Consider the following 6,779-nt stretch of genomic DNA (forward strand, 5'->3'; position numbering starts at 1 on the left):
TTTTCAACTCGGATTGGATAAATAAAAAAATGGCCATTTTTCACTTAAAAAATCGGGAATTTGCCAAGGTCCCGGTTTTGACAGGATCATTTTGATTGATGGTGTATTTGGTCGATCCTGTCCATTTTGAAGTCTCGATTTCACCACCCAAATTTATCTCCCGAACAAGCAGGCTGCATATATCAGTGAAATATGTGCAGACCCAGCAGCAGCATCAGTCCTGATCGCTAGTCAGCCCAGGCCAGGGTTTCCTGGGGAGTTGGGGACCCTCCCAACAAAGGGGTCACCCTCTCCAGGGCCCTCCTGGCCAAGGCTGATAGCCTGGGGCTATCCTTGCCACCCCTAGGCAGTGGGTGGCGGGTTCATAGTGTATGTAGTGTGTAAAAAATAGAATTAACAACATTGTCTTTACAGTTGAACTGCGGGTCCCAGCAAGCCTCTACCTCATGCTGGTACTTGGAGAACCAAAGTACCAGCATGTGGGGCATTAATGACCCCCTGGTACCTGTAGTTCACCTGTAAAGAAATGTGTAAAAATTTACACAACACACACCGTGAAAGTACAGTTTTTGTACATACATACACACACACATACTCAACTACATTACCATGAGTGGTCCCCTTGTCCAAAATAAGCATCCAAGGCATTTTTTTAATTAACCTTTAGAACACACTTGTCATTCAGAAACATACACACTGATTTGTGTATGATCGATGGCAACTCACAGCTCAGGAGGTGGTGCATTTGAGTGTAAAACGGGCGACTTTAGCAAAATAAATAATGGTAAATTCCCGATTTGTATTAAAAAAGTGAAAAGTACTTCCGATTTGAGCCAATGGTGATATAATTTCTGTTGTTCAAAATGGCCAAATTTGCGGCATTAAACCACCTGATTTCAACCTGAAAAAAAAGAAGAAATCACCAGACTTTTATGATAGTAAATTCCCAATTTGCAAAAAGTGATATTATCACCCGAAAATGCTAATTGGGACAAACATGGATCTTAGTAAATTTACCCCTTATTGTTATATTATGGATGCACATGATTTATCTATATTTATTGAAACAGTTATATGCAGTAGAGAATCGTAACCTATAGGGGTATATTTACTAAAGGTCAATTTTAATAAATTTTTATCGATTTAAAATCATTTAAAATCGATCAACACCGATGTTGTGTTTCTGGGGCTAAATCACACATATATTAACAGACAGATTTTTTTTTTTAAATATCAGTAAATGTGTAATTTATCCCCAGAAACACAGCATTGATGCTGGGAAAATTTTAAATCAATCAAAACCTATTAAAATCTACCTTTAGTAAATATACCCCTTACTGTCTGCATATACTATATTGCATATTAGCCCTGATTCAGAGTCGCTCGCCAGCGTTGTGCGCTGGCAAGCGGCCCGATGTTTAGGGACTGCGCACGCACCATGTCCGGCGTGCGCATGCATGAGCCCCGCTGAGCGACTGAAGTTCAGTCGCTATGGGGCTCGTAACAAGACAGGGCAGCTGTTGATGGTGAGTGACAGATCGCCCCTTTTTGTGGACGGGTAGGAGGGGTGGAACACCTGGCATTTGTAGGGAGGTCTTACTGACATCACTACTGATTTCAGTAGTGGACTTCCTGTTCTATTAGAGCAGGAAGTCCACTCGGCCTTGCGACAGCTTAGACCCTACCATAGGGTTTTGTCACAAGGTCGATGGTCACGATTATCACAATGGTCTCCTGGCCACTCGTACAAGCTGTGGGTGGTCTCCCACAGCTTTGCAAGCTGCTAGAGATAAAAAAAAAGTAAAAATGCCCACAATCCCAGCGTGCGGGCAGCGGCAGTGAGGGGCTCTGAATCAGGGCCATAGTGCACCTTAGGCGGCAGGACTTGTGACTGCATAATATTTTTCACCTAAGTGTTTTATTTAAAGTGTAATTAGAGTTTTAGAGTACATTTCAGAGCTATACCGGAGTTAAACAGAAGGAAAACAAAAGGAGAACATTCAATCACATATCTCTGCTACTTTTGGACTACTTTTAACAAACTGCTGTGCATTTGGTCACCCTCCAACTCAACACCTGCTTTCTCCATATCCTGCAAACTCCTTACTGAACTCCCTACTTGGACATTGCAAGAATTTACCACTTTGCTTGCTGCACTTATTGATTTTCTTTAGTTTTTCTTCACATCTCTTTCTATATCATTCCTATGTCATTGTAAGTTTATCTTTATACCATTGTATTTCTATCTGCAATGCCATTGCATTTTATTATGGCTTCACATTCATACATTATTTAATATTAACATTATATTTCTGCACCAATAACAGCTCCAGACTATTTATCTTCATAATATACTATTGTAGTTGTGTTTATATATTTTCCACCACTATTATTTTTATCTGCATTTTTTTTATTTTAATGGCACTGTTTGAGTATCTCACACTCTCCATTACTACTGGAATTTATACGACCCCTAGTTTCCTCATCTGCACCATGTCCCTCATTTTTCCCTAACTCCCCCTCCTCAATCAGTGACTAGATAATGCTCTCTTCTACCAACTGTTTCCATCTCTTTCCTCCACCCGCAGTCTTCCCTACCTCTTCCTCCCCCTATCTCCCTTCCTCTGTCTCCCTTCCACCTTTCTGGTACTCTCCACCGCATTTCCCATTACTCAATTTTCAATCACTTCACTCCCACCGTGGTCCTGCTACCCCAAAACTAATCCCTGCACCCTTTCTTCTCTTCCAATCAACTCTCCTCACTTCCATTCACGTCACACTAAACATTCACATTGCCCACCACCTGCAGTTTCTTTTCTTTGATCAGAAGCCTGCACTTTCCCAATGCACTCTTTCTACCCAAGCTCAAAATAAATCTCACCTCCAGGCTACACAACAAGGATAATCTCATTCACATTTCTCCCTTTAACACTGTCCCTCTCTCCTGTGCCCTCTGGAATGCCGGATCTGAATGTAACAAACTGGTCCTCACCCATGATCTTTAAATCTCCAACTCACTGAATTTTCTAGCCATCACCGAATCCTGGATTTCCCCTTCAGACACTCATAATAAAAGGGTCCGTTATTAAATGAACCTCTAATGGATATTGAATGAAGTATAAAATGTCTTTTAGCATGTCCTTTTTTTATTCAGTCCACCAAATATGATTTCCTAGGGAGCATCACACCATATATATATATATATATATATATATATATATATATATATATACACAGAGCTGTAATGAGACTTTTTGCTGCCCTGTGCCAGAAAGAGCATTGGTGTCCCCCTCATTTTTCAAAGGGACATAATGCACCCAAAAAAGGGCCATGGCTTCATGGGGAAGGGCAAGGGAAGAGATAGGAGAGTCAAGGAGATGCTGGGGATGAAATATGAGGAAGCTACAAGCAAGAATGATAATAAACAGAAATTTGACAGGCCCAAACAGCACCCCCTGACCTGTGGTGCCCTGTGCAATGGCACCAGCCGCACTACCCTAGCTACAGCCCTGTATATATATATATATTTTTACATATTTTTTGGGAAGCATTTCTTTCTTTAAGGGTATTAACATCTACTGCACCTGATATTCCATGGAGGTCTCCCATCCAAGTACTAACCAGCCCCAGCTTTGCTTAACTTCCAAGATCAGACGAGTTTGGGCATAACCAAGGTGGTGTGGCAGTAGATGTTATATACCATTATACCACCACCGTCCTTCTTCTCCCTCTTCCTTTCTGCTGATGATATATATATAGTAGAAGCAATGGCGGCACTCGTAGGACTTTACAACAGATGAAACAACAGGTCGGTTGTATTCCAACGTTTCAATCCAATTACACATATAAATATATATATATATATACACAAACATAGACACTGACCCAGGTGCTATGGAGCGTGCGGCTAGCCGGAGGCGCGGGACAGGAAAAGTGACATCACCAGACAGTGCTAGACATCAACAGGATGTACAAGGTGCAACAAACCATCACCAAGGTAACCAGATGGACATAGTCGAACACAGATCAAACACCAAATCAAAAGACAAATATTAGAAAAGGAAAAGCACATAAATACAAATATTGATTACATTAATGATAAAGAATATGCATAACAAAGGAAAAAAAATTAGAACAACATGACAACAGAAAAAATTTATCAATGTAGATAAATGCATGAAGGCAGAACCAGCACAAACAAGTAGATCCAATAATAGAAAGCCCAACACACAGCATATTAGACAAAACATACAGATAAAAATGAAGAGCCAGCAGTACAGAACAATAATAACCTGTGCAGGTATTCAGTAATGTATTTGAAATGTAACGGGATGTCTTATCCAGCCAGACACCATAAGTCTCAGAAGGCAAATGGCACCAAGTGACATACCAATATCAAACAATATCAAACAATAAAATGCTCAAAGGAGGTCAAGAGTACATCACAACAGTATAGCCCACCAGAGGCAAGACAGAGTATGTAAAGGCAAATAGATGCAGCCCATTTAAATACAATAGTACTAATGATCACATAAAACAAAGTCAATAGAACTGGTCAAAAACCAGAACCAAGACTAATTGGATTCACAAAAGACAATAATCACTCATGCGTGCTCAAAGGAAACATGCAAGAGACAGGCTTTCATTTAAACCAAACGGTGCCACACAATTCAACCGATCAATCTATTTTGCTTCGCATTGAAGAAGTTTTTCTCTGTTGCCTCCTCGCAGCAATGGTGGAATATGGTCTATAATTTTATAGCTTAACGTTGCAAGTGAGTGGTTGTTGTCTCGAGAATGATGGGCTACATGTTGATCAATTTCATTCCCATTTAACGCCAATCTAATTGCTGAGCAATGTTGCACCATGCGTTCTCGGAACTGGCACACAGTCTTACCGATGTAAAGCAATCCGCAAGGGCATCCAATAGACAATCCAGATAATGTATTTGATGAGAACTACTTTCCCACATAAATTTGATGGTTTGATGTTGTTGATTAATGTTCTCCATAGAGCTATTGAACTCTTCAGCAGAACCAGACCAAAAAATCAATACATCGTCAATATAGCATGTATAGAAAATAAGGTGTCTGGAAAAATCTGGATTATCTAAGAACAGTTGTTTTTCAATATTGAACATGAAAACATTCACTAAAGATGGAGAAACATTACTCATGCCCATACTACAACCTTGCAGTTTTCCATCAAAAAATAAATAGTTTCTACTCAGTGTCAACCTGAGTAGATCCAGAAAAAGTCCTATGTTTGGGCCAGAGTAGAGAGGATTCCCTTTAAAACAGGTAGACATTGTGGTAAAACCTTCAAGATGTGGAATACTTGTATATAAATTCACAACATCAATAGTGTATAACAACATACTAGATGGTAAATTGTTCAACTGTTGTGGTTTAAACTAGTTGAACAGTAACAACATGAGTTTTGTGAATACGTTTTCTACCTTGAGCAATCAAATTAATTCAGCTGTTAAAAAAAATTGGCCATTGATTACAAGTGATCCGCTATTAAGTTCACTTATGAATTCCAGAGTGATGTCTGGTTATCGCAGGGCTCGAAATTTAAAAGACTGCTTAGTGAAAAATGACATTACTGGTTTCACCCAGACTGCCTCTATTTCAAACTTTCTTTCTAAGAAACCAGGCTGTTACAAATGCATGGGATGCACGACATGCCAGTATATGGAAACCGGGAATTATATTTTACACCCACAATCCAGTAAAAAGATCTTACTCAAGCATGTCCTCAAGTGTACCTGTTCATTTGTTGTGTACTCTATTTGATGCCCTTGCGGATTGCTTTACATCGGTAAGACTGTGTGCCAGTTCTTTCATGGCACAACATCACTCAGCAATTAGATTGGCATTAAATGGGCGTGAAATTGATCAACCTGTAGCCCTTCATTTTCAAGACAACAACCACTCACTTGCAACGTTAAGCTATAAAATTATAGACCATATTCCAACATTGCCGCGAGGCGGCAACAGAGAAAAACTTCTTCAATGTGAAGCAAAATGGATTGATCAGTTGATTTGTGTGGCACTGTATGGTTTAAATGAAAGCATGTCTCTTGCATGTTTTCTTTGAGCACACATGAGTGATTATTGTCTTTTGTGAGTCCAATCAGTCTTGGTTCTGATTTTTGACCAGTTCTATTGACTTTGTTTTATGCAAAACATTAGTGCTATTGTATTTAAATGGGCTGCATCTATTTGCCTTTACATACTCTGTCTTGCCTTTGGTGGGCTATATTGTTGTGATGTACTCTTGACCTCCTTTTAGGGTTTTATTGTTTGATATTGGTATGTCACCTGGTGCCATTTGCCTTCTGAGAACTACGGTGTCTGGCTGGATAAGACATCCCGTTACATTTCAAATACATTACTGAGTACCTGCACAGGTTATTATTGTTCTGTACTGCTGGCTCTTCATTTTTATATGTATGGTTTGTCTAATATGCTGTGTGTTGGGCTTTCTATTATTGGATCTACTTGTTTGTGCTGGTTCTGCTTTCATGCATTTATCTACATTGATCAATTTTTTCTGTTGTCATGTTGATCTAATTTTTCCCCTTTGTTATGCATTTTCTTTATCATTAATGTAATCAATATTTGTATTTATGTGTTTTTCCTTTTCTAATATTTGTCTTTTGATCTGTGTTCGACTATGTCCATCTGGTTACCTTGGTGATGGTTTATTGCACCTTGTGCATCCTGTGGGAGGCCCGTATGTGCTGACATCTAGCACTGTCTGGTGACATCAC

At 39.5% G+C, this 6,779-nt stretch overlaps 1 pseudogene; it reads right to left on the reverse strand.

The window, feature by feature from the left end:
* Positions 1-3,572: 3,572 nt before the first annotated feature.
* Positions 3,573-3,691, reverse strand: LOC148521272 (5S ribosomal RNA; annotated as a pseudogene).
* Positions 3,692-6,779: the final 3,088 nt, after the last annotated feature.

The sequence above is a fragment of the Taudactylus pleione genome, unplaced genomic scaffold, assembly GCF_031769625.1.
Source record: "Taudactylus pleione unplaced genomic scaffold, aTauple2 ptg000172l, whole genome shotgun sequence".
Classification (NCBI taxonomy): domain Eukaryota; kingdom Metazoa; phylum Chordata; class Amphibia; order Anura; family Myobatrachidae; genus Taudactylus; species Taudactylus pleione.